Source organism: Panthera uncia, chromosome A2 (assembly GCF_023721935.1).
Source record: "Panthera uncia isolate 11264 chromosome A2, Puncia_PCG_1.0, whole genome shotgun sequence".
In the NCBI taxonomy this organism is placed as follows: domain Eukaryota; kingdom Metazoa; phylum Chordata; class Mammalia; order Carnivora; family Felidae; genus Panthera; species Panthera uncia.
The window spans coordinates 28,898,235-28,926,000 of record NC_064816.1 but is presented as its reverse complement, the minus strand read 5'-3'; the positions used below and the strand labels follow the sequence as shown (position 1 = coordinate 28,926,000).

The following is a 27,766-nucleotide window of genomic DNA, read 5'->3' as shown; positions in this document are numbered from 1 at the left end:
TCATATCCACAATATATGTACATCAAGTTAGAAGAAATTTTTGTTCCCTCCATGATGGAAAGATCCAATATAGTCAACTTGCTCCCTGGTGGCTGGCTGGTCCTCTCAGGCGTAATGTTAAGGACTCAGTGTTGGTCTCTGCTGTTGTGAGATTAGCCACTCAGCAGTAACATTAGCCAGGTTAGCCTTGATGAGGGGAGGTGCACGGTTGTTGAGCCATGTGCAGCATTTATCCCTGCCACCATGGCCACTGTGCGCATTTGCAGCCGGGGGAAGAAACTGATTGACATGGACAGAACATGTGCTTTTGTCCACCTCGTCAATGATAGCCTCCTCCTGTGGTTGTCTTTGATGGATCATCACATGAAACATGAATGAAGTATGGATGCATTTCATATTAGAACTGATGAACATAAATTAGCAGCTGTGGTCCTGAAATGGCAAATGAAGAAAATTGGGTATTCTCCTGATAGCTCCTCCTGGTGGTAGAAATGGAGGGAAATGGAATTTTGAATATTTCCCCCCATTCGTTTCTTCATCAAATATGTGTTGAGAGTCTTCCCTGTGCCAAGCATGATGCCAAGTGCTGGGGATAACACTGATGAGAATAACACATCTGTCCCTGTCCTTATAGAGTGTAGCTTGAGCCTAGGGTGAGAAACAGATAGTAAAAAACTAAAACAAGTGAATACACAAAATTATCCTGGCTTATCAGGATGCCCAGGGGGAGACAAGTAGATTGATGAGATGAAGAACAATGGGGCCGGAGGTAACAAGCACTAGTTTAGATAAAGTGATCAGGAGGACCTCTTGATCTGAGGAGGTGAATTTAAACTGGGATCTGAATGATACGGAGGAACCAGTATGGAAACATAAAGGGGCTGAGTATCTCTGACAGAAAAAAGAGGAAGTGTAGGACTACAGGATGGGTAAACACTTGATATTTCAGAAATGGGGCAAAAAATATTCGGTGAGGGGGGAGGAGCCATTAGACAAGTTAGTAGAGATCAGACCATCTATGAGAGGCTATGATTATTCTAGAAACAAGTGAGAAGAGACATTGATGTGTCCTAATCTGAGTATGACATGATGACCTTTACATTATAAACATTGTGTACATTACATCAACTCTCCCTAAATTAATTAACAAATTCAATATACTCTTAATAAAATCACCAACAGATTTTGTTATGTAAAAGGGAAGAAAGCTTCCTTGCAACTGTATGTGGAGACTGTAGTACAGGGGCCAAGACTCAAAGCTGGGAGACCAAGTAGAACGCTAATAGACAGTCCTGGCGAGCGATCGTGGTGGTATGGAACAAGATGGCAGCCTTAGGAATTAAAAAGCATGGCAGCCTTATTCATCTTGTAACTGAAAGTTTGTGCCCTTTCAGCAGCCTCTCCTTATTTCCATATCCCCCGCCCCTAGTAAGGATCCAGTGTATCACATGGTGACTATAGTTGATAATACTGCATTGTATGGGTGAAATTTGCTAAGAGAGTAGAACTTGCGTGGTCTCATGAAAACAAACAAAACAAACGTAAATATGTGAGGTGATGGCTGCGTTAATTAACTCAGTGGTGGGGTTCCTATCACAATGTATGTGTAGATCAAATCATCACATCGTACACTTGAAATGTATTACAATTTTGTCAATTATACCTCAGTTTAAAAAAGAAAGAGGGGCACCTGGGTGGCTCAGTTGGTTGAGCATCTGACTTTGGCTCAGGTCGTGATCTCATGGCTCGTCAGTTCAAGCTCCCCTTTGGGCTCTGTGCTGACAGCTCAGAGCCTGGAGTCTGCTTCGGATTCTGTGTCTCTATCTCTCTCTACCCCTCCCCTGCTGGCACTCTGTCTCTTTCGTCTCTCAAAAATAAATGAACATTAAAAATTTTTTTTTAAATAAAAAGAAAAGAATGACATCCTTACACAATCAGGTTCATGTTTACAATAGGCCAACAGGATGTGGGCCTACTGGTTCCGACTCATTTTCATAAGACTAGAACAAAATGTGGGTTTTATTTCCTGAGCCAACAAATAGGTTTATCTCCTGAGCCAACTCTGATCACATTGTAGCTGTGGTCAGCAATTTCGTGGCTCGATGGGAAAGAGGGCAAAGATGAATTAGTGATGTCTGTTATGATGCAGAAGAAAAATGTGGTAGTAAGTGTGCCAGGTATTTGTCTTCTCGGGATCAGATGGTTCCTTTCTGCCTAGTGGTTCCAATACTTTGTTGAACATAAGAATTTTCTTTGAAGTAGGGCAAAAGTGCAGGAACCCTTTGCCTTAGAAGTTCTGATCCGAAGATTTGGGATGAGTTCTGAGCATCTGTATTTCTTTTCAAACTCTCAGATAATTCTGATACATACTAGAGTTTGGCAAGCTAGTCTAATATGCCATCATCCATATTCTAAAAGGCGTGGCCTTGGCAGGTTTTATAAACACAGTGGGGTTAAGAATTTCAGATGATGGATACTACGTGACAATGTTTATATTAAAAAAAAAATCCATGTGCATCTGGACTTAGATATACATTTCAAAAGAGAAGACCACATTGTCAAAAGGATCATGCTTTCTATTCATTTGCTATCTTAACCCAAGGACTTCCATTAGAGGAAATACCATTACTGGCTGCTTTGGGAAGAATCACTTTTGAGGTGTGTTTTACTCTGTGTGCAGGTGGTTATGCATTTGAGAAATTCTGTAACAAGGCAGGTGGGATTCTCTGTCTCTTGCTCTCACTCTTGCTTTCTCTCTGACTCGTGCAGTAGTCCAGTCTGTGGATTTCGATTTCCAGCCTGCAGCCCGAAGGTCCAGGGTCCAGCGAGGTTGATAGGTACCAACCAGAATTTGGTGGGTAGAAGTTGGCTCACTGCAATGCTACAGTGAACAGAGAGACAGTTCAGATGCTTCTTTTAATATATACAAAGATGAGAATGGCCTCTGGAGCTGCTGCATTCTATTGCCGAGTCAGGCACTGACATCCCCTGTGGCCTTAGAAAGTTATTTAGTGACTGAGTTTCAGTCTCCTGGTCCATAAAGAAAGGCACCTACTTGTCACCTTGGGGGAGCGTTATGAGGAAGAAGATGTAAAGTTCTGCATAACTGCCATGATGGCAGTGAGGTTCTAAGGCTGTATATGGTCACTCCTCCACGGCATGACACCTACTGTGTGCCAGGTTCCGTTCCAAGCGCTGGTGTTATAGCAGTGAAGAAGAGACGCTGGTCCTGCCCCCACAATGCCAGAGGAGAGCGTCTCACAGAGGATCTCTGATGGCAGCTACTGGTAATGGTATGTTTCTAGTTCATGTTTATAGTTAATCATGCAAACCTCCAGGTTGCTCATCTGGAGCTACAGCATCTTATCGTTGGTAAAATTCACCAATAGGGTCTCCTTAAACAGATATTAGCCATGAGAATACTTGGGTAGCAAGCAACTTAAACTGGTCCCAGCTAACTGAAACAGCAGCATTTCGTTTTAGGGCACGGCTGAATTCCCACCTCAGCAATGACAAGAACAGGACACCTCTGAAGGTAACAGCAGCAGGTGCAGCTGGGCAGTGTCTTCAAGGTGCTGCCATCTGAATGACACAACTCCAGCTTCATTCTGCCCCTTGCTCACCTCTGCTTATGATGAAGGTTCTCAGGGGAGAGTCTGCTTGGCTTTATAGCACCTTATGCCCATGTTTTGGCCCGCACAGGAGAATGGGGACAATGGGTGGGAAGGCCATACCTTGTTTGAGACTGCTGTTCCACCAGAACAAGATGAAATTAGGGTGTGGTAGTTCACTAAAGGAAATGTAGTGCACTATTTCCAGAGGAGAGGATACCACTGTAGGACAAGCAAGAAATAACAGCTTTCCACCCTACACATTATCTTCTGTATCATGCAGAAATGTGAACGTGGTTTGAGAGGCTCACATGGTTGATGCCAAAACGACAGGATGGATTTATAAAACAAAAGCCATACATCCACACACAGTCCCAAACAAATTTTCTCATTTTAAAAAAATGGATGTTTGTATGCCTGATTTCCGAGCGTCACTGATGGCCACGAGAAGGACTGGTCACTCCCTGTAATAATGTTCTAGTAAATGTCCTGGATGCTTTAAAACAACTCTTTCTGATCCTTTAGCTTCTGTACTCTCTACTTCTTATCCTCTGATACTCATAAACTCTGGTGAGTAAGCCTTTATGTAAGTCATTTAATAGATTATTAAACATAACCTTCCTCCACTCTCTCCTCTACCCCTCTGGTTCTGGCGTCACCTTCGTGGAGTCCTCCCGTTCACTGGTCCCACCTCAGGGAAAAGTACTGACACCACAGGTCATACCCTTCCATCTCAAACTTCTCTGCTTCCTGCCATTTCTCATGCTTTGCTCTCTTGATTTTACTCCTTTTGGCTGGCTACTCCCTCTCTGACTCCTTGGTGGCATCCTCACGACTCTTTGCCACAGGCTGAATGTTTGTGTCCTCCCTGCCAAAGTTCATGTGCTGAAACCCAGTCCCCAAAGCAATGACACTTGGAGTCAGGCCCTTTGGGGTTAGGTCGTGAGGGTGTAGCCCTCATGAATGGGATTAGTGGCCTCATAAAGGAGACCCGAGAGAGCTCCCTTGTCCTTTCTGACATGTATGGACACAGCGAGAAGATGGTCATCTGTGAACTAGGAAGTGGACCCTCACAGACATAAAATCAAAAGTTGGTGCCTCCACTAACTGAGCCACCCAGCCTCCCTCCAGCTTTCTGATTTCTAAAGTTATATATTAAGGAAGCTAAAAATAAGAACCACAAAATACCATCCCTTTAACCCCTACCTCTCGGTTACTGTCCAATCCATGTGCTCCTAGCCTGCTTCAAACCCTCGTGATGTTGAGCTTCTGGTGCTATCGACAACTGCTAATTCGCTTCTTTGTCTTTGAGCACTCTTTGTTTTCCATCTTGTGTGGTTTCTCATGCCCAAATTAATATACTTTTGATCACGTCACTGCCTACCCCAAAAATCTTTTAAATTCTTCCCCGATTTAAAGCAGGGGTCATCATCTCAAGTGCTGACAGTCAATGGAAACGAGTGGAATGAGTTTGGTGTAAGAAAATTCAAATTTATTGTTTACGATCCTCAGTGTAAGAACAAATACAACCTACTCTAAGAACAGTACAACCTAACCTTGCATTTTATCGGAGATTATGATTCTCTACCATAAGAAAAATTCAACAATAAATCACAACTTCCATTTTCCCTCGGTGTGTTGGGAACTCAAATAGGGAATGGTGAGGACTTTGGCCAACTGGAGAATGAATGCCTCCTTAATGAGGATAGCCGCTAATTAGCACCAGCTCCAGCAGGATCATAGGCCCATTGCCGACAGATCTTTCAGATTTTTAGAAGAAGCTAAAAGTCAATTTAGATGTGTGTGTGTGTGTGTGTGTGTGTGTGTGTGTGTGTGTGTGTGTGTATTGCTCGAGACAATCAAAGCCCATCTTTACTCTAAACTTGGCAAACAAAGAACCTGTTTGGGACTCCAGTCTAAGGAAGAATCAGTACTCTTTCCAGCTAAAATATGTTATTCTTCTCTACCGGTCTTTCCCTATGGTCAAACCAACCTAGTTGTCATCCTTCTAAACTTTGCTGTGAGCTTTGTTTATACTGTTTCCTCCACCTAGAATGCCATCTTATTTCATCTCCCATTGCCACTCTTTGAAATCTTACCCACCCCGCCCACCTTAGGAGCTACTTCTTTCTAGAAGCTTTTCCTGTTACTAGAAGGGAAATGTAGGGGCGCCTGGGTGGCTCAGTCGGTTGAGCAGCCAGCTCGATTTTGTCTCAGGTCACGATCTCACGGTTGTGAGACTGAACCTTGTGTTGGGCTCCAGGCTGGATGTGAAGCCTGCTCGGGATTCTATCTCTCCTTCCCTCTCTCTCTCTGCCCCTCTCCTTCTCTCTCTCTCTCTCTCTCATTCAAAATAAATAAAACTTAAAAAAAAAAAAAAAGGAAATGTATTTCCTGGGAAAGACGACCTGCAAAGCTATTAGCACATCTGCCTGAAGTGATTCACCAACCGGAAGCCAAATCTATGGCTTTGAAAGATTACGATTAGGGTCTGATAAATTTTGGCGACTTAGCAGAAAGAAATTCTATAATGTCAAGTACACTCATGTCCAAAGGATTATGCAAATACGTCATCCAAATACAAATTAATATGTTGTGTTTTGTTTAATGCCCTACATTCCCTCTCCTGAGAATGATGGAGAATCGACCATATTTTTTTACAAAGCAATGATTCAGTTATCACTCAGGGAGTCCTAGGGCAATGACATTCAAGTGAAGGTCTTGGCTAATACCCAATCTGTATTTCTGGACATCAGTTTTCTTCTCCTTCCATACTTCTACAGCAGTTAGAGGTCATCACCTCAAGATGACATTCTATTCTCTTGGCATTATGTCTTAATTATGTTTACGTTATGATTTTAAAGTTCATCATATACAGTCTCTTTAGGTTCACATTTCCTATTATAGAGAAACTGTTTATAAGCCCCCTAAGGTAATGGTAGAAAAAAATGGAATAGAGGAATGCTATCTTTTTTTTTTCTTTTCAGCTCAGGTGCAACATGGAAAAATTAATTGCACTGCTTTGCTTAGAGAAAATATGGCTTAGAGAAAAATCAAACGTCAGCCATTCCTTATTCAAGAAGTATTCATTGTTAGAACTAGGAAATTTTTCTACAAATAAATATCACTAAAACTCTTGAAAGCTGTCAGATCACAGCCTAGTAACAAAGAAAGTGAAAAAAAATTATTTGTCACACTGTCATTCACATTCTAGAATAATAACATTCTGGGGCTCATTTAGAGAAAATTGCTCACACTGTCAACTTCATTTCTCTTCCCATACCACCTCTCGCTGCTCACACGGACACTTTGGGGACAGTGGATTACCGTATCTCCAGCTCCTTCTGATGACAGACATCAAGGACTGATGGACTTTGTTGGGTTGATCACGAGATCGTAGAGCAAGATAACACGAAGCCCAGGCATGGCGAGTTCTAAAATGTCAGCCTGAGAAAAACCTTTCCAAACCTGAAAGCTTCCTTACAACTTAGATGGCAAGAGATGGTAACAAACTAGGACAAGATGTTTACAGATGGTGAGACCAAGAACAAAATGAGACTTGGCTGGGTGGGAGCTTAGAAGAGTTGCCAGCCAGTGGAGAAAACAGAGCACTGTATGTGGGAGGCACGGCCTAGAAGTTAGGCCTGAATCTGCCTCCACCTTCCTGTCTGCATCGGCACGCAGTGGGCACAACATAAATATTGGACGATCTGAACAGGAATAATAACACAGAAACATCTCCTGCGTTCTGATGACTTCCAGTCGTTTCCTTAACCTCTACATTGCAATTAGGGAGAGACTGATACATGTACCCGTTTTAGAGATGAGGCACTGAAGACCACAAAATTCAGTTCTCCTTGGTTCTCAGATTTTCCCCCAGGGGACATTTGTGACTATCTAGAGATGTTTTTGGTGATCACAGTGGGGGGAAGGGTACCAGTGGCTTCCATTGGGTAGAAGCCAGGCGTGCCGCGAAATACCCTGCCATGAATAAGTCAGACCCCACAATAGAGAAATATCCACTCCAAAATGTTAGTGGTGCTGCAATTGAGAAACCCTGATGAACTGATGGAAATTTTTGTTAAATCCTGATATCTACTCCCAAGCATATTCTAACCATAGCGCTTGAGCCCCTCACCAATGCAATGATATACCTGACATAGCATGTCACTAAACAGCTGTTGAATGAGTTCATGACAGGGTTAGAGGAATTATTTGCTTTGGGAGTTTTTCTTTGCCTTTCTGGGTCTCCGTTTCCTCAACTGTAAAATGGGTATGAATTATTTCAGTGCTTCCCAGCCCTACCATTTCCACCTACTGCATAGTTGTGCAGTTCAGGTGAGATCATGTCCTTGAAAGTTCTTTGTAAGTGGTAAAAAAACAAAAAACCAAAAAACTAATAATAAGGGATTTTGCCATAGACATGTTAAGGTGAAAGCAAAAAGCAATGTGAAAGGTGACCGGGAAGCATCAATAAAAACCCTTCGTGCACATGTTGAACTGGAAGGACAAGATTTGAAAATGCACAATGGATAATAGCAACAGAAAGATGTAGTCATGATACATGCTCCCGAACATTGAAAATGCTCAAGCCAATCCATCCTGGCCCTAAATTCCTGGTCCCCTAGGGTCTTACAGTCCTCCCTTTCTGATTATTTACCTTCTTGTCATTTAATTAAAAACGAGAAGAAATTCCTTTAGTTGGCAACAGTTAAGTGCTTTTCCTTAGAATTTATTAACAGTCTCCCAATAAAATGCCCCTGGCTATTAATAGAAATGATTTCTCCTCGATTGAGATGGCACTTTGCAGCATTTCCTGCCCTATTTGGGACTTTTTCACAGATTCCCCGAGGAGGTCAGTGTGAATTTCAAAACCGATAAACTGATATTGAGGGCAGTGAGTGGGGAATTTTAGCCATTTTAAATTGTTCACTGACATCAGCCCTTTAGAAAAACAAGAACAGATGGGAGAGCCTCCCGCCCCCATTTTAGTCCCCCCTCAACCCTAATCTACACAAACAGGACTGCTGATCCCTCTTCTCTGCCATAAATAAAGCTCCTCATGCTGTTTGGAGCTCCAAGCCTTTGACCATAAAGGAAGAAACCCATTCCTGATGGCGGTTCCCAGGCTGTGGTGACAGCTGCTACAGTTTTGCTGCTTGGTGGCTGCCTGCAGCCATCACCATTATCACAGTTGTGTCCCCAAGAGCTAACAGGAGGCCAGCATCTCCTGGGCACCTCTGTAGGGAGAGGAGTGTGAGACCACAGGGAATGTGTAGTGATCGCAAATTCACTAGCCCCTGATGGCTTAGAATCCATCCCTGCCTAGTTACCCAGTGCATCCTAGGACACTCCCTAAGTGAAAAGTATTATCAAATTGCATAAGATTAAATCAATGGTTATTTTGAAATACACATAAAATACCAAGTTGGACCTCACTTACTATGAGCCACCTATACTAGATAGGCAAAGGTGACTTTACAAAATATACTCCATAAACAGGACATTCACGAAAGCAAAAACAAAAGGTGTTTTTTGGTAAACCCTCAAGCATACACCATGATGACACCTGGGCCTTCATTTGCCTCTTCTTGTCTGCAGATGAATCACTTTTTTTCTTACATTATGACTTGTAATATACATTAACTCCAATTGCAAAAAAAAAAAAAAAACCCACAACAGCTTCAGAAATTGAAGAGAAATATCTATCAGGTTCACAGTTAACACGTAAATGTATTTACGTTGTTTGGAACCAAAGACACTTTCCTGCTCGCAGATGTCGGCTGATCCACTGACTTCCTCCCCAACCTGAGTTTCTGAAATAACTTGGAATAAATGTTCTTGGTTTTGTTTTTTTGTTTTTTTTTTTTTTTTTGCCATTGTTTCCATGCCATAAGAAGGCACAGGTATATTATGCTTCTGAAATGTTATATAGAGAAAAGTAAAAATGCTCTTCTCTTTGCCAGAAATAGATAGCGGTTTCTTTTTTTATTCATTGGAATGCAGTTAATTTAGTCTCTTAGCATCATTGTTTATTTGTAGTTTTCTCCTGACTGTCACTTCCTAGCTAAGTGAATGGGTCATTTCACATACTAACCCCTAAACTGAAATGTTAGGTTTAGACTAGTTCGAAGCCCCCCTTCTCTTCTATACGTTAACATTATCACTACTTTGACTATGGTATGTTTATACTTCATCAGACATGTGCCAGGGGTGTGTGTGTGTATGTGTGTGTGTGTGTGTGTGTGTGTGTGTGTGTGTGTGTGTGTGTTGGGAGGTTAACTTTAATACCTGTGAGATTTGGTTAGCTCTGTTCTGCTCTGTGACCACATCATGCCTTGGTGGCCAGTGTCCATGCTATTGATTATAAAAACTGGCCAAAGGACGTAATCATGAAGGCAAAACATGTCCATTTCTTTACTTATACACATTTATAGCTCATTTTACCAACTTTTTTTAAATGTTTATTTTTGAGACAGAGACACAGAGCATGAGCAGGGGAGGGACAGAGAGAGAGAGAGGGAGACACAGAATCTGCAGCAGGCTCCAGGCTCTGAGCTGTCAGCACAGAGCCCGAGGTGGGGCTCGAACTCACAAACCGTGAGATCATGACCTGAGCCGAAGTCAGACGCTCAACCGACTGAGCCACCCAGGCGCCCCCGTAGTTCATTTTTAAATAAGGAACGGGATTAAATAACATGTCTGTTGCAAAATAACATGTTGAAGAATCAGAAAACTACATGGAAGAAAACAACCTACCCCTGTTTCATTTATCTTTGAGTGTATAACAAACTAATCCCCCAAAAGAAGAACGATTTTATGATTTGTTATGATTTCACGTGTTGGCAGGGATTAGACGGGTGCTTCTTCTCTCTGTGCGGTATCAGCTGGTTTGTGGTCATCTGTACATCCACCAAGCTGGAACATGGAACGTGGCTCACTCAGGCAGCTTACACTTAATGCTGACGGTCTCCACTGGGTGCCCCAGTTCTCTCTACGGCCTCTGCATGTGTATTGGGCTCTACGTAGCACAGCACTGGGCACCAAGAGCCAGGAAACAGAAGCTTCTAGTCCATGCCTTGCATGGACTCAGACGCACCAGAGTGTAACTGAGCTACATCCTGATAGCCAAGGCCAGTCACAGAGCCAGCCCAAATTCCAAGAGAGAGGAAATAGATTGCACTTGCTATATCAGGAGGGGCACATGAATAGAGGGAGGAGGGGCTTGTTAGAGAACGTATTTGGAGACTCTACTACGGTTAACATTTTGACATCTGTATTCCCACTACTTCTCTGACTTTTGCATGCACATCGATATATATCAGTGTCAAAAGAGGTTTTGGGGGTGCCTGGGTGGCTCAGTTGAGCGTCCGACTCGATTCCGACTTAGGTCATGATCTCAGGGTCATGGGATTGAGCCTCACGTAGGGCTACACATTCAGTGTGGAGCCTGCTTAAATTTCTCTCTCTCTCCCTCTGCCCCTCTCCACCACTCATGCTCTCTCTCTAAAAGAAAAAAAAAATATTTTGTTACTGCCACGTAGTTGTTTTAGCAACAGACTCCTCTCTTCAAATGAAATATTTCACGGATTAAAGTCTAAAGCCGCTCCGTCTGAGGTGAGGGTGGAAAATCTGGAGCCTACCGTGGGCCTCTGTGCAGCCCTCCTCCTACAAGACCTGCAGGGGACCCCAGGACTCAGTAGAACAGTTTGAAAACCAATGAATGGGGATAAAACACACACAATAATGAGAAGCCCAACTCAAGTCTCTGACTCCAGTCAGAATTCTTAACTATGCTCTGCTGACCTCAAAGCCAGTTTTCATGTCCAGGTTATCTGCTATGAATCTCCAGTTAAAAATGAAACAAAGACAACTGATAGTTGATTGGAGAAGCCAAGGGACAGGTTAACTATTTTATTCCTTGAGATTCTTTAGAATGTCCTCTCATACCAAGCCAGTTCCCTAAAAGGCTACCCACTTGGGAGTTCACCCTAGGTTTTTTGGAAGCCTTCACAGAACTTTCCTTCATACCCTTGGCTTTCATTGAGAGTGGATATAAGAAATGGTCTTATGACGAATGTCCCTGCATTGTGAAACCACGCGCTCTGATGCCGACCCTAATGGCATTCAGCGTGTCCTTTGCAGATTGTCCAGTGACACGCTCCTCCCAGAGCTCAGAACGAGCAGTGTTGTAATTTGATTATAAAAACAAAGTCATCCGTCACTTTCTTCATTTCGCCTTTCACGATTAGGAATTCAGAGTGATATTTTGTGCTCAATTTCAATACATTTCCTTAGCCTCGGCTTTTGAGTGAAGTTATCATTGCCAGTTTTTCAGCCAATTCTTGTCCTTTTTAGCCTTGTTTATAGAGGTTTATTGCATCCACGCCTTATTGGAAGCCACCCAGTTCTTTTCTGCAAGCAAAGTGTATTATGAATTATAAGTAAAAGAATAGGTGAATCACCTACCATCTTTAATTGGTAGCAGAATCCTCAACTGTGTACGGGCTTATGCCCTACTCTGGCTGTAAACTACTGAGTTCAGGAACAAAGTCTTCGCCTTCTGTTTCTCTTGCCACGTGCTGCAGCATCTTATCCTCAAAAAAGACAGGTCTGTTTGTTTGTTTGTGTTTACAATTTCACTTACATCCAGCTGGAAGAGAGAATTTTCTCCCAGCATCTCTCTCAGAAAGGTTAGGACCTCTCTTACCCAGAAACCCTTTAGAGAATGTCATCTTGCGTCTAACTGGTGCGTATATGTTATGAAAGATATCCTGTCCATTATACGGTCACTATGGCCAGGTACGTGGGACCTGTTAAATGGCTTAAGCCAGGGAGGACCCTCACCTGGAGGTGAGACTAGGGTCACCTTTCCCCAAAGTGCATGGGTCGCTGAGGGAAATGGTAAGCGTGGAATGAAATTTAGTGTTCTTACAAAGGAGAATGAAGGAAAGGCATTTGGTTGAATCTTGGCTATGTCCTTTACTGGGCAAGTCACTTAACCTTCCTAATCATTAGTGCTCTCATTTGAATTGAGGTTAAAAATCCTTTTCCCCAGCAGCAATGAGAACATCTAATGCCCATAAATTGGTTTCTAATACAATTCTCCCGTAAAAGTAACCAGGGCTCCTTGGAGAAATGACTAATTCTAGAGGTAGAGTAGACCTTCTACAAGATGAACCTGGAGCATTATATAGTGCCCAAAACTAAGAAATCGCTTTAAAAAGAAAACCCACAAAATAATGGATGTATGTAAAAAGTACACAGGAGCCAACAAAAAGAACTCCTGAAGGTCTAATCTGTAGCAATTAGAGCAACATATTAAATACCACGTTGGGCTATTATAATGTCAAGTATAAAATAAATATCCTTAAGTCCATATGGCAATAAATAAATGACTAAATAAATAAAGGAGAAGAGACAAATGGGAGACAACTCTCCCATGCAGAAAAATTCCAAATAACTCTGTAGATACTACTCAAGGAGTACTATCAAAAAATTTGGCTATACTTAGTGACTTGCTTCCCAAAAAAGCAGTATGAAGAGGAGAGGTCTAGTGGAAATAACTTTATAGTGGAGAAACCTGGAAAACATTATGTTAGCCAGGTGACCGAGGTGGATATCCATGATAAGTTCTGTTGATAGTTTGTACCCTCAATAAATGTCGAGAATGACTGTTCACTTATGTGCTGTTCATCCTCAGAAACCATCAGAAAATTCCCAAATTGAGGGACATTCTAAAGAATAGCTGGCCACTACTCCTCAATGCTGTACAGATGATCAAAGAAAATCAAAGATGACCAAAAACAAGGAACGCCCCAAAAAACTCACACGGCCCAAAGGAGTCCGGAACATAAAGGCAAAATGTAATGCAGTATCCTTGATGGGATCCTGGAAACAGAAAACAGTAACATTAGGGGAAAAACTAAGAAAGTCCACATAAATTGTGGAGGTTAATTAATAATAATGTATCAATATTGGTTCATTAGTTTTGACAAATACACCATGGTAATGCAAGATATTAACAACAGGGGGATCTGGGTGTGGAATATACAGGAACCCTCTGTGCTCTCTTTGCAACTTTTCTGTAAATCTAAACTATTCTAAAATTAAAAGTTTATTTAAATATGAAAAAGTCCTTTCTGGGGCACCTGGGTGGCTCAGTTGGTTAAGTGTCCAACTCTTGGTCTCGGCTTAGGTCATGATTTCACATTTTGTGAGATCAAGTTGTGCGTTGGGCTCTGTGCTGACAGCCCAGAGCCTGCTTGGGATTCATTCTCTCTCTCTCTCTCTCTCCCTCTCTCTCTCTCCCTCTCTCTCCCCCCCCCCCCCGCTCGCTCTCTCTCTCTCTCTCTCTCTCTCTCTCTCTCTCTCTCTCTCTGAAAATAAATAAACTTGAAAAGTCCTTCTTTATGGGATTGTAAACACAATTAAAGAAGTTTGGGGACACTTGAAAGCACCGAACCCAATGTAGGCACTTGGTATTTATTTAGGAGACTTGGCTACCATCAGCACCATTCACCCTTACCCCTTCCAATCCACTCTCCATATAAGCCATATGAAATGCTAATTTGAGTTTCTCATCCCTCCTTGCCGTATTTCTCACCCTACCTTCCAGCTTTAAAACTTCTAGTGCTTTCCTACTGCTTCTAGGATAAAGAGGAATAACCTGCCATAATCCACAAGACCCCATTCACAGTCTTCCCATGACCCCGTGCATGGCTTGACCTCTGTATCTCTCCCCAGCTTTATTTTAACTCCCCTCCTCACCGTGTACTCCAGCTACATGTGAATCTGCTTCCCAGTTCTCTTCTGCCACAGGCCCTTTGCATATACTATGCCTGTCTGAAATGTGTTTTTCCACTCTGCCTAGTTTGATCTCTGCTTAACCTTTTGTTCTCAATTCAAGAGCCCCTAGATCAAATTTCTTTCATATAATCTTGTTCTCATCCTTCGGAGCAATAATCCACTTGCAAGTTCATATTAATGTGCGTAATTAATGTCTGCATCCCTCATTAGGTCATCCATTTCACAAAAGAATGGCCAGTTAGTTCATTTATGTTTATCATTGTGTGCCTAGCTCCTACCACATTGCCTGGTACAACCTATATTCAATAAATACTTATGGAAAGAAGGGAAAGAGGAAGGAAGGAAAGAATGAACTGCCTCTATTACAATCCCTTTTAGAAACCTTTTTTTCCCAGAGGTCCAGAGTTCTTAAATAAGAATTGCAAAATATTAAACTGGCTTTCTGACCTCTCAGCTTCCAATTCTGTTGAACAGCAAAGTGAGGGAGGGGATAAAAATGGATTAGTTTGAAAATCCTATGATTCACTGGACACTAACAGTTTTCAGAGATGATTTCTGAAGCACTAACATTCAGAGTGGGGGAAGAGTGCTTCCAGAGGAGTACATGGGCAGTCACGAACAAGTAACATCCCCAGTGCTCGGGGCTTCCTTGCAAGGATTCCCACATAAGCTCCTTTAGGATTTAAGTGTCGCACATAACTGAGACTGAGTGGGTCTGTTCCGGCATTTTCTGGTCATTTAGTGATTCACCAGTTTCCTAGGGGTATAGGTTTCCTATGCTAAAGTAGAATAAACAGCAGGGGGAAAAAGAAAAAAAAAAAAAAAGCTCCTGCACTTATCTTTAACGTCAAAAAAAAAAAAAAAAGCAAGCTGAATTCTTTCCTTGATTCCAGAAATACTTTTATTGTGGCATCAAGGCACAGCCACAAAATCTGTGGACTGTGAAATAGGATTTCAATTATTGAAGAAGGAAGCCTCTACCTTTCAGAATTGCCTTCATCCCTTGTGCTGCCAGAAATAGCTCACTAACGTTTCTTCCGATTATCTTCTTACTGTCTTTGAATCCATTAGTTAATAAGGCAGCCCTGCAATGAATACTTTTTAATTCCTCTCCAGGTGCCAACATAGTGTGTCTCTTTCGATATGATTTTCCCCCAGCTAAGTTCCCTCTGGAGAACAAAAGGTCTACAGTGTCATTCTTTCCTCTTTTCATCCACAGGCAGCATCCCTTTGTGCCCCCCTACCTATTACATCAGTCAGCCTGGAACAGAATTTAGAACAGAGCAGAGGAATTTTTGCCGGTCATGTAGACATATTGAAGTCATTGATTCAGCGATTAAAGAACCGCCGTTCTTCAAAACAAGATTTTATAGTAGGGACTCTCAGGGTCAACCCTGAACAAGAAGAATCCAGTCTAGGTTTTTGTTCTTGTGGATTTGTCAAACAACAAAAACTGTGCCCACAATTTCTTACTTTCTTTAAGGTTTTATGGGAGATCAGGAGAGGAACCGGTTCCTGCCCTCAAACGTTTCTAGTCTGGTAGGAGCATTTGATATATGTCCTAATAATAATAATAATAATAATAATAATAATACCAAGTTCATAGTGGTAAATGCCATGAGAAAGGGCCACCAGGAATGCTATGTACAGAAGGCTCATTCCCTTCTTTCTTTCCACGAGAATTTAAGCACCAAACAGACCAGGCTCTATGCTCTTCACTCAGATTATCATCTGGAGCAAAAACCACGGGACTTACAATATAATGGAGAAACAGACATCACTCAGCAATCACACCAGTGCATGTACAATTGTAGACTAACCTGAATTCTGTGCTGGCAAGCGCATGGTTTTATGAGAGCCTTTGAGAAAGAAGTCTGGAAGATAGGACGTAGTGGGAGTCCTGCCCGACAGAGGAAAGATGGCAGGGACTGACTTTGACTCTAGTGTGGTGGGAACATTCTAGACGGGGCACATCTGAAATGGGTTCTGGGTCCTAGTCATACAGAGGGGTCTTCTCACGAGAGAGACCTTCTTCAGCTTCTTATCTTTCAGTCACATGTCCGTTCCCATCCCTAGGGCTCCACTCCAGAGCCTCCTATTGTGCAGGTTCCCTGGACCAGCATCCACCCACCATGATGAAGTTCCAACAGGATGCCTGTAGCTCAGCTACCTTTCTCAGTGTGCACGTGGCCCATGAAAAACCAGGCATCTTTGCCACAGCAAATAGTGGTAGTACAAATAGGCTGTGGGTGCTCCCCCTATCGTGCTGTCTTCCTCCATTTCTCTTTGTGTTTTAGATCTGCTCAACTAAATGAAGCCAACCAGTTGGCTGCAGAGCAAACATCCCACAGGAAAAATGGGATGCTCACTTTCCTGTAGGTGTCCCAGTCTCTCTGTTACTTTTTATTTATTTAATTTTTAGAGAGAGAGGGTGCGTGTGTGGAAGGGCAGAGGGAGAAGGAGAGAGAATCTTAAGCAGACTCCATGCCCCCAGCACAGAGCCCGATGCGGGGCTGAGTCTCATGACCATGAGATCATGACCTGGGCCGAAATCAAGAGTCAGACACTTAACTGACTGAGCCACCCAGGCGCCCCTCTCTGTTATTTTCTTGAAGGAGGAGCAGTGGGTAGCCCTAAAGGGATAATAAAGAAAAGTCTTGGCCATCGCCACTTGCTAAGGAACCTGGATGGTTCTCTTTCTTTCTATCAGTTCCTCTCCTTTCCTTTCCTGGTCTTCTGCTTCTATAGCCATAGGGCAAGGCTGGTGGGGAGGGTCAATGAGATGATGATTAGACCCAGCAGGTCAATCTGAGCTGACAGAGCTGGACAGCTCTCAGTAAACCCCAGAGGGTATGTGTGTTACCCTATAGTTTGTGTCTCCAATTCCTGAACAGCAGGAAGAATCCCATTTGACAGCTTGTTGCAGATGGTTCCTTGGGTCAGTGTGTTTCTCCCTTGCAGCTTTGTTCATACAGAAATCATATGTAAAATATGCATACATTTATGCTTAAAAATTTCTTTAACAAGGGAAGAATGATATGAACCTGGGCCCGAGAAATCTCAACTTCACGCTTGCTGTGCAGCTTATTAGGGAAGAGAAACTAGCTTAAGACGTTCTTGGTTAAAATGAATTCACTGCAAAAGCTCTTTCTTTTCTATAAGGTAAGCGTGGTTTCTCATTCCAGTGAAAGAATCCCCGGAAACACAGATGTTAGAATAGAGCATTAATTTTTTTTCTTCCTTATGAAATAGTGACATTGGGAAACCTACGAAGATTAGTGTAGATGGAATTTAGTGAGGAAGGAGGGCAACGACTTTTCCCTGATTGGAAACAGAGTGGGACTGTTGTGCTTTCATCTGTAGGTGGATTAGTTGAAGGCATCAAAAGATCACCTACCTAGACACCCTCCTCCTTACCCTCCTGCTCTCCCACCCCCTTCCCTCCATTTTCTACCTCTGTGTTCCAATTTGGTCCTGGGAGGCACCTCTGGGTTTTAAATCAAGGATTGTTGGTTCTATGTTTGCCTCAGTCTTAGCTAACTCTGAGTGACAGGTTGGGGACCTGGTTTGTGAGTATCTTCCAGTCAGGACACACCTGGGAGAATGTTAGAGAAGATGGGAGCATCCGGGGACGCTGTCGTAGCTTCCTCCGAAGCTAGCAACAGGAGCACGCCAGGCACACAGTGGGGCTGCTACACTCCAAATGCTCCCGCCAAGCTTCCCGCGGTCCTGTGTCTTACACATCTCAGTGAAATAACCTCTAACGCAGGGTTCCACAAATACCCGTCCAGATGATTTTCTGCAAACCTGGCACCTTCTTGAGCACATTTTCTAACCACGGCATGAATGGCCAAAATTCCCATTCTTACTGCTTTCTTTCCTCAAATTATTTCAGATCTCAGCCCAGCTGGTAATATTGGGATGTGTCTAACAGCTAGAGGATTAACATGATGACGTTAACCTTCCATGTCAGTTTAGCAGCACAGCATCTCTTTGCCTCCTTTATCAAATGTTGTCAGGGCAAACACCTTGCTCGCCTGAGGTCAAATGTCTTCGGCAGAATTTATCAACCTCAGCACTATTGACATTTGGGGCTGTATAACTCCGGTTGTGGGGTCTGTCCTGGGCATCGGACTATGTTTCTCAGCGTCCCTGGCTTCTTACCCACTCGATGCTATTAGCACTCTCTCCTTCAATTGTGACAACCAAAAATGTCTCTAGACTTTATCAAAAGTTCCCTGGGTGGGGGTGGGGTGGGGGTGGGGTGGTGGGCAACAGAACTTCCCCCCCCTCCACCTGGCTAAGAACCCCTGGCCTATAGAGATCATAGAATTTGTCAGAAAAATCCCAATCTGGGTCTCTAGGGAATCTAACCATTTTCTTTCCAGGAGACTTTTGTTGAGGGGAGATCTGATATCTTCTTCCTATAAATTATGACGGCTAATATCACAGTTTATGTTGAAGATCGTCTCCTGAATTTCTGCAGTCCTGCTTTCCTGATAAGAAAGTAAAGGTTGCCGTGAAATGAATCATTCCAGAGCAGTTTGCAGGAGGAAGTATAGCTCCAATCCTTGGCTGTTCCCCAGTGCTGGCCAGTATAAATTGCCAGTGCTTGTTGACTTAGAGATTAATTATGAATGATAGGGAAGCTTATGAATTTTTCAGAATTTTTTCCTCGCTGGGTGAAGCATTCTGACTTCCTATCAGGAGTGTAGGATCCGCTCCAACTGTCCTACATCAAAGCCACAGGCTGTCACCCGGGGCGTTATCTTGTTCCATGCAGGCTGGCTGCATATGTTGACTCCAAATTTTTTAATCAGCCATTTCCAACTCAACTGCACATGTCAAACTGTAGAGACAGACTCCATTAAACATCGTCTGAAACCAGCAGGGACCTTGTGGCATCATGATTTGATATCTCTATGGCAGAATTTTACAATAAGAAATTACAGGAGTACACATTTTGCTGAAATGTCAGCAAAATGCCTACAGGGCTTAAAAGGGGGTAAAACGCCATCATCAACAACAATAATAATCTCCATACAGTCCTTTCAACTATTTAAAGGATATTCATAACTATCTGGGTATCTCATTTACTCCAAACCCTATAGTTTTAGATCATTCCCTTATTTTTATCAAATATAATGAATAGGTAGCTGATCCAATCATCTCTTAATCAATGGAGTTCCTAATGATAACCATGATTATGATAAAAAACATAAGGGATGATTTTTTAATTTTAGAAAGCCCATAGATCAGCTTAGAATATTGAGAGTTCCCTGTTACATGGAAGATAAAATATTTATGGGCAATCGCTCAATAAATATATTTTGAACACCCGTTTTATGTCAGGCACTAGCTGAGCTATTAACCTAAAAATCATTTGGGTTTTACTTCACGTTAAAACCATTGCTCAAAAATGTATTTTTCCACTCTCTTGCTTTAGAATACAACAAACGTCTTGTTGAAAGGCATCATTTTACAAATCAATTCTGTGTCTAGGAATGCTAACATAAAAAGCAGGGTATTGACCTGATACATATATTTAGTATTGCTTTTTTAAAAATCCAATCCCTGGGGCGCCTGGGTGGCTTGGTCGGTTGAGCATCTGATTTCGGCTCAGGCAATGATCTTGCAGTCCGTGAGTTCAAGGCCTGCGTTGGGCTCTGTGCTGACCGCTCTCTCTCTACCCCTCCCCTGCTTGTGCTCTGTCTCTCTCGCTCTCAAAAATACATAATCATTAAAAAAAATTTTTTTAAACGCAATCCTGTTGTGAATTTACTTGTGAAAGTAAGTTTTTTGGTTTTTTTTTTTTTTGGTTTTTTTTTTTAAGGTGGTTAATTGAGGCTCCTGGCTAAATTTTTGTTCCCTTTGAGATTTTACAGTAATTTATGAGATGGGGTGAAATTTACTACAACTGCTACAAAGTTTTGTTTCTCTAAAATTCCCTATAAAGCATTTCCTTTTCTAAGAAAATTCCACCCAAGTGCTTTTGCCCATATGAAAGGGCAACATTAGTAAATGAACTATATAATCTTAAAAACAGTTTCACAGGGGATTAGTCTTGTGACTGAATTGCAAATAAAATTTCCAGGAACAAGAAATCATCTGTCTTGATGGTGGCCCACCATTCAAAGTGTTTCTTAGCCTGGACAATTGTAAACAAGTCAGAAATAAATTAGATCGTGAGAGCCTAGGGCCATCATGATTTGAACCTTCTCTGGTGCCAAAATTGGTTATTTCTGCCAATATTCTTTTTAATTTTATTCTTTTTAATTTATACTGCTTAATATAGTCTTTATTTGCAGTTTTTCTCTCAGAGGAGAGTACTTCTTTTTTTTTTTTTAATTCCTTCCTCTCAGCCACAGCCATATTTGCCTTTAACAATGAAAATTTAATTACGTCAAACCATGTTCACTTGTGTTAATTTGCATTGATGTAGAATTGTCCACACAGGTCAGGTAAACTAAAGTATCGAGCAGTCTCCCTATACTCAAAATAGATTTTCTGTTAGAATATAAGACTTACTCTTTTTTACCCAGAATCCAAAGTGGTTTTCTGTGGAAGAGGCGGTAATGCTAACAAAATATTCTCTGTGTTCCCTTACATGTTCTTGCTTCTCTTACAGTTAAGGGAAGGACATGTGACTAATTCCAGCAAACAGGCCATGATGTCCATGCTCTGTGTGCTCCTGTCACAGTGAGCCTGGAAGCCACATGTTGAGATGGCAAAGTCACAAGATGGTGGTGTTTCCATCTGCCTGGGCTCCTGAGTGACTATGTGTAAGAGAGTCCCTCAGAGTCCACATTGGACATGTAGGGTAAGCAAGAAATAAACCACTGTCATCTTAAGCCACTGAGATTTCAGGGTTAATTTGTTATTAATTAATAAATAATACAATTAGTATATATAATTATATATGAGCATATTATATAATATCATATATTATAATATAGGAATAAATTAGACTCTGGATGAATTTGTTCCTCTTTTTGAATTTACTTTTTCAGTATTATATTTTCAGTGTAACACGTGATTATCCTTGCTTGTGATTAACATGGGATTACTGACCCCAACTTCATCAAAAAATAAAAACTCTTCTACTTCTAAATTCCCCCAACCACTTCCAACTTATTGAATATGACAAGAGTAGGCATATATATGTTCCCACGAAGAGATTAAGAGTTGTCACATATATTAGAATAGATATTCTAATGGCTGTGCTCATCTGTAGTGGATGATTTATTGCAAGCAGAAAGCATTTAATAAATGCTGACATGTAATTTGGTGTTTTTAAATCATTTCATTTCTCCCATCTTTTGGAAAATTGGAGATCTCACTCTTTTTTTTTTCTTTTTTTAGTTTTTTTAATTTTTTTAATTTATTTTTTTAATTTACATCCAAGTCAGTTGGCATATAGTGCAACAGTGATTTCAGGAGTAGATTCCTTAATGCTCCTTACCCATTTAGCCCATCCCCCCTCCCACAACCCCTCCAGTAACCCTCTGTTTGCTCTCCATATTTGTCTCTTCTGTTTTGTCCCCCTCCCTGTTGTTATATTATTTTTGCTTCCCTTCCCTTATGTTCATCTGTTTTGTCTCTTTAAGTCCTCATGTGAGTGAAGTCATATGATATTTGTCTTTCTCTGACTAATTTCGCTTAGCATAATACCCTCCAGTTCCATCCATGTAGTTGCAAATGGCAAGATTTCATTCTTTTTGATTTCCAAGTTAATACTCCTTTGTAAATATATACAACATCTTCTTTATCCATTCATCCATCGATGGACATTTGGGCTCTTTCCATACTTTGACTATTGTCGACAGTGCTGCTATAAACCTTGGGGTGCATGTGCCCCCTTCGAAACAGCATTCCTGTCTGTATCCCTTGGGTAAATACCTAGTAGTGCCATTGCTGGGTCGTAGGGTAGTTCTATTTTTAATTTTTTGAGGAACCTCCATACTGTTTTCCAGAGTGGCTGTACCAGGGGTTTGCATTCCCACCAGCAGTGCCAAAGAGATCCTCTCTCTCCGCATCCTTGCCAACATCTGTTGTTGCCTGAGTTGTTAATGTTTGCCATTCTGACAGGTGTGAGGTGGGATCTTATTGTGGTTTTGACTTGTATTTCCCAGATGATGAGTGATGTTGAGCATTTCTTCATGTGTCGGTTGGGCATCTGGATGTCTTCTTTGGAGAAATGTCTATTCATGTCTTTTGCCCATTTCTTTACTGGATTATTTGTTTTTTGGGTGTTGAGTTTGATTAGTTCTTTATAGATTTTTGGATACTAACCCCATATCTGATATGTCGTTTGCAAATATCTTTTCTTATTCCGTCAGTTGCCTTTTAGTTTTGCTGATTGTTTCCTTTGCTGTGCAGAAGCTTTTTATTTTGATGAGGTCCCAATAGTTCATTTTTGCTTTTGTTTCCCTTGCCTCCGGGGACATGTTGAGTAAGAAGTTGCTGCGGCCGAGGTCAAAGAGGTTTTTGCCTGCTTTCTCCTCAAGGATTTTGATGGCTTCCTGTCTTACATTTAGGTCTTTCATCCATTTTGTTACTCTTTTTTTTAATGTTTATTTATTTTTGAAAGAGTGCAAGTGGGGGAGGGGTAGAGAGAGGAGGACAGAGGATCTGAAGCAGGCTCTGCCCTGACGACAATATGGGGCTTGAACTCGCGAACCATGAGATCATGACCTGAGCCGAAGTCGGACACTCAGGTGACTGGTCCACCCAGTGGCCCTGGGAACCTCACTCTTTTTTAATACTGCCCCCTCCTCTTGCCCACTGATACTTTTAAAATAACTAATAGAAAATATATCTGCTTGATTATGAATCTGACACCGGGAACTAACTGTTCCTTTGACAGGTGTTCATCAAGGTGAAACACACTTTTTATAAATATTTTTGGCTTTAAACAATGGTGTCACCACGGTAGACACACTCTTGAGGGCAAGCAAAATGAGATAATGATATATGTGGGTAGATTCGTGAATAGACCCAATTCCTACTTGTGAGTGATCAGGCTGGGACTAGAAATTAAGTACGTCTTATATTTGTGACATGCCACTCAAAGGAAACAGAGCTGTATGTGACAGTTCCCATGTACCCTAGAAATTATACTGCTTTGCCTCAATTTTAATTGACATGAGCTACTCTATGACTTACAGCTCTGAATGTTTTCTGTGGCTCAAGATCTCTGTTATACATACACACACGTACACTCACCTGCGTGAACATACGCATTCACTAAAACCATAATTGCAGAAGCTGGAAAATTTGATTTTCTTTTGTCCTTGTGAGTAACTTATATACTACCTTGTCAATATTTGAAAATGAAACTCACTTCCTCTTAAAATAAAGAGTGAGCATTTTTAGCAAAAACATTCACTTTCATTAGTGCGTGTAGGTACTTTAGACCTCATTGGATGTTCTCTGGATTTCCTGCTGATTTCATTGTCTTTGCCAGTTATAAGTTGCTTTCCACCATGACTCAACAGTGTGATATCAAAATTATTTAACAGTATAAAGGACATTTTATTTCCTATAATATTTATGTCAAATCTTCTGTGACTCGTTTTGAAAAAGTGACCATTTTCCATCAAATTAGCTGCCTCAGCAGAAGTTCAGGCGTTAGTAAAAACTAAATTCACGGCTAATGACAAAAATAATAACTTACATTTGTGCTATACTTTACCAATTTTGAAAAATAACCCTTTTTTTGAAGGTTACGCCCACCAAATGTTACAATAGTGAACTGTTTAAAAAAATTTTTTTTAAATGTTTATTCCTTTTTGAGAGAGAGAGGGAAGAAGGAGGAGGAGGAGGTGGAGGGGCAGAGAGAAGGAGACACAGAATCTGAAGCAGGCTCCAGGCTCTGAGCTGTCAGCACACAGCCCGACGCAGGGCTGGAACTCACAGACTGCGAGGTCATGACCTGAGCCGAAGTCGGACACTCAACCGAATGAGCCACCAGGTGCCCCAACAGTGAACTGTTTAAAAACTGACACTCTAGATTCAGACAGAACTGAATCTGTATCCCAGCTCTACCCCTTTTCAGAGATGTTACTTGAATCCCTCTGAGCCTCAGTTTCCTCATCTCTAAAGTGGTGATGATTGTAATGGTAATACGTATCTCACAATTAAACAAGACGGTGAATGCCATACTTGATATGGTGCCAGGCCACAGGGTGTACTCAGGATTCAGTATCTGTTAGGTCTCCTGTGGACCGTAAGCTCATAGAGGGCAAGGTCTGTGCCTGTCCTACTCTGACAGCTCAAACCACAATGTCTGGTGCAAAGCAAGCGTTGAATGAAAATGTTTTAAATGGTGAGTTGAATATTAATATTCCATTTCCTAGATGAGGAGACAGGCTCCCACAGTTTAATTGGTTCACACCTCAATCATTCACCACACTTTAGTCCATTATTCTCCACCCCTTCTACTCTTAAATACTTAATTTCAGTTACACGTTCAACAAGAATTTAATAAGTCTAAACCATTTGCACTCAGATTTCTCTTTAGGTCATGATTTGACCACTTATTAAGTATCAGGAACCACACTAAGTGCCTGGACAAACTTTTCTTAGAAACTGATCAAAACAACCTTGCCCCCAAATAATATAAAAACGGGGAGGGGGGCAGAACATAAGAGACTCTTAAATATAGGGAGCAAAGAGAGGGTTATCAGAGGGATTGTGGGAGGGGGAATGGGCTAAATGGATAAGGGGCATTAAGGAATCTACTCCTGAAATCATTGTTGCACTGTATACTAATTTGGATGTAAATACATTAATTAATTAATTAAGAAGAAAAACCCAACCTTGCCCAGTAGATATTATTAGCTTCATCTCAGATTTAGTTCTGCAAATATTCCTTGCTCACCTACCAAACATCAGCCACTGCAAACCTTATAGGGAATAACATAAGATAAGGTCTCTGCCCTGGAGGCATTTATAGTCTTGCAGAGAACATAGCATGGAGCAAATAATGCAAATGTGATAGAAGCAATAAAAGAGGAGGTCCGAATGCTGTGGGATCCTAGAGGAAGTGACTTTGCCTAGGAACGAAAAGGCTTCTAAAGAAGAAACATGGATATGGAAACCTGGGTTAGTGTTAGCCAGACAAAGATAGCAGAGAAGGGAAAGCATGTGCAGCAGTCTGGGGCCATGAAAGAATATGCCATGTTCAAGAACCTAAAAGAAGAAGCATAGAAAGACTCAAGCCTGGAGGGCAAGACCCAGTGTTGGCTGATAAGGCTGGAGAGTTGTGCAGGAACCAGATGGCAGTAACTCCCTAGGCTTTGAGAAGGACCCCAGACTCCTGCTGCCAAGGAAAAGGGAGCATTCCTGACAGGTCTTAAGCAGGAGCAGGATGCCAATGGGGATCAGGGATTCAATCCTTGCTCTCTGAGTGTGGCATCACCATCACCACCGAGGCACATTCTTGGCCTTCGCCCCACGCCTACTGAATCAAAACTCTCTGGGGAAGAGCCCTATGACTCTGTTTTTCTTTTTGTTTTTTTATGACAGCAAGTCTCTCTCTCTTTTTTTTTAAAGTTTTTATTTATTTTGAGAGACAGAGAAAGAAAGAGCATGCACACGAGTTGGGGAGGTGGTACCAAGAGAGGGGAGAGAATCCCGAGCAGGCTCTGTGTTGTCAGCGCAGAGCCTGATGCAGGGCTCGATCTCACAAACCATGAGATCGTAACTGGAGCTGAAATCAAGAATCTGACACTTAACCGACTGAGCCCCCCAGGTGTCCCCCCTACGACTCTGTGTTTTAACAGGTTCTCTGGTTGATTCTCACGTGCACCATAGTTACAGAACCATTGGCCCTTGGTAGAGAAGTTCTCAGGTCTTGCTACGCTTTGGAATCACATGGAGATTTAAAAAAATATATATTGGGGCGCCTGGGTGGCGCAGTCGGTTAAGCGTCCGACTTCAGCCAGGTCACGATCTCGCGGTCCGTGAGTTCGAGCCCCGCGTCAGGCTCTGGGCTGATGGCTCGGAGCCTGGAGCCTGTTTCCGATTCTGTGTCTCCCTCTCTCTCTGCCCCTCCCCTGTTCTTGCTCTGTCTCTCTCTGTCCCAAAAATAAATAAAAAACGTTGAAAAAAAAATTAAATAAAAAAAAATTAAATACTGGTGCCCAGGCCCAACCCAAAGGTCTGATTTAGCCAGTTCGACTGCAGCCTGGATATCAGGATTTCCTTTCATCTCCCCCAGGGGATTCCAATGTGCAGGGAGGACTGGGAACTGCCATGTCAGAGAGGATGCAAGTAAACAGGTCAGCGATCCAGGATGGGGACAATGGCAACCTGGCCTAAGGAAGTAGGTAAACAGAATAGACAGAGTCAAGATATATTTAGAAGGGGACTGCACAATTACGAAGGGATAAACCAACCTAGTTCCACACATCCTCTCCTCACAAAACCACCTGCTTCACAAAATACCCTGGCCTCCAGCTGCCACGGGTCCCCCCGGGAAGAACGTGCCCCACTCTTCTTTGAATGGCTTCAGTTCCCTGTGTCCTTAGCATAGTGCAGGTGAAGCGGACCATCTCCCAGCCCCAGCTGTGAAGGTTATTAAGAGGATCCATAAAAAACACAGCTGTGTCCCTCATGCTGGATAAAACCAGTGTCTGGCCTCAAGAGTACTGAATTATTAGCCTTGAACTTGCAGACCCGCCTCCTCTCCGAGGGATCATGCTAAGTGCTTTACAAGTACTGGTTTTCATTCTCATTACAAGCCTCTGCTGTTGGCACTATTAGGACTCGCACTTTGCAGAAGAGGCCTCAGACAGAGAGAGTTCCATATATCTTCCAGTGTCACAGAGCTGGTAAGTGGCAGAGCAAAGATTTGAGCCCAGATCTGACTGTTTCCGGTTCCTGGGTCCCCGATCTCTGTGGCCTACAGCTCTTCTGGTGGGGAAGGGAAATCTGAGACCTGTGTCAAACAGAGGGTTTAGATACTGGACCAGCTAATGATACCTGGAAAGCCAAGCTGCTACATGGTGAAAGTAATCAAGGAAGGCTTCCCTGAAGGAAGCAGATCTGAAACCAGACCCTGAACGACATGTCCGATTTGAAATAGAAAGGAGAGAGGAGGTCATTCCAGGCCTGGGGGATTATGGGACAAGACTGGTAGAACCCTGCAAGATCATAAAGGAATAGATTGGTTTTCTGTTTGGGGTATTTTTATGTATAAAAATGCTCTGGTGCTCGTTCAGAGAATTACTGCATTTGGAGCTATTGTGTTATATTTACGGCGTTGCCCGAAGCCAGCAAAGACATAAAAGTGGTGACTCAAATGCAGAGGATGTTCTTACTGGCTGGCCAGCTCTAGGAGC

The 27,766-nt window shown here is 42.2% G+C and overlaps 1 protein-coding gene and 1 long non-coding RNA gene across 14 annotated transcripts in view; one reads left to right on the top strand and one right to left on the bottom strand.

Moving 5' to 3' along the window:
* The window catches only part of CADPS (calcium dependent secretion activator), a 477,475-nt gene that overhangs the window by 176,657 nt on the left and 273,052 nt on the right, over positions 1-27,766 (top strand). The gene's annotated exons all lie outside the window — the stretch shown is intronic.
* Positions 11,492-15,653, bottom strand: LOC125930692 (uncharacterized). The gene is made up of 3 exons (XR_007460216.1): positions 15,402-15,653; positions 13,443-13,502; positions 11,492-12,026 (listed from the first exon to the last, which is right to left on the bottom strand). It is a non-coding gene; the product is annotated as an uncharacterized LOC125930692 (long non-coding RNA).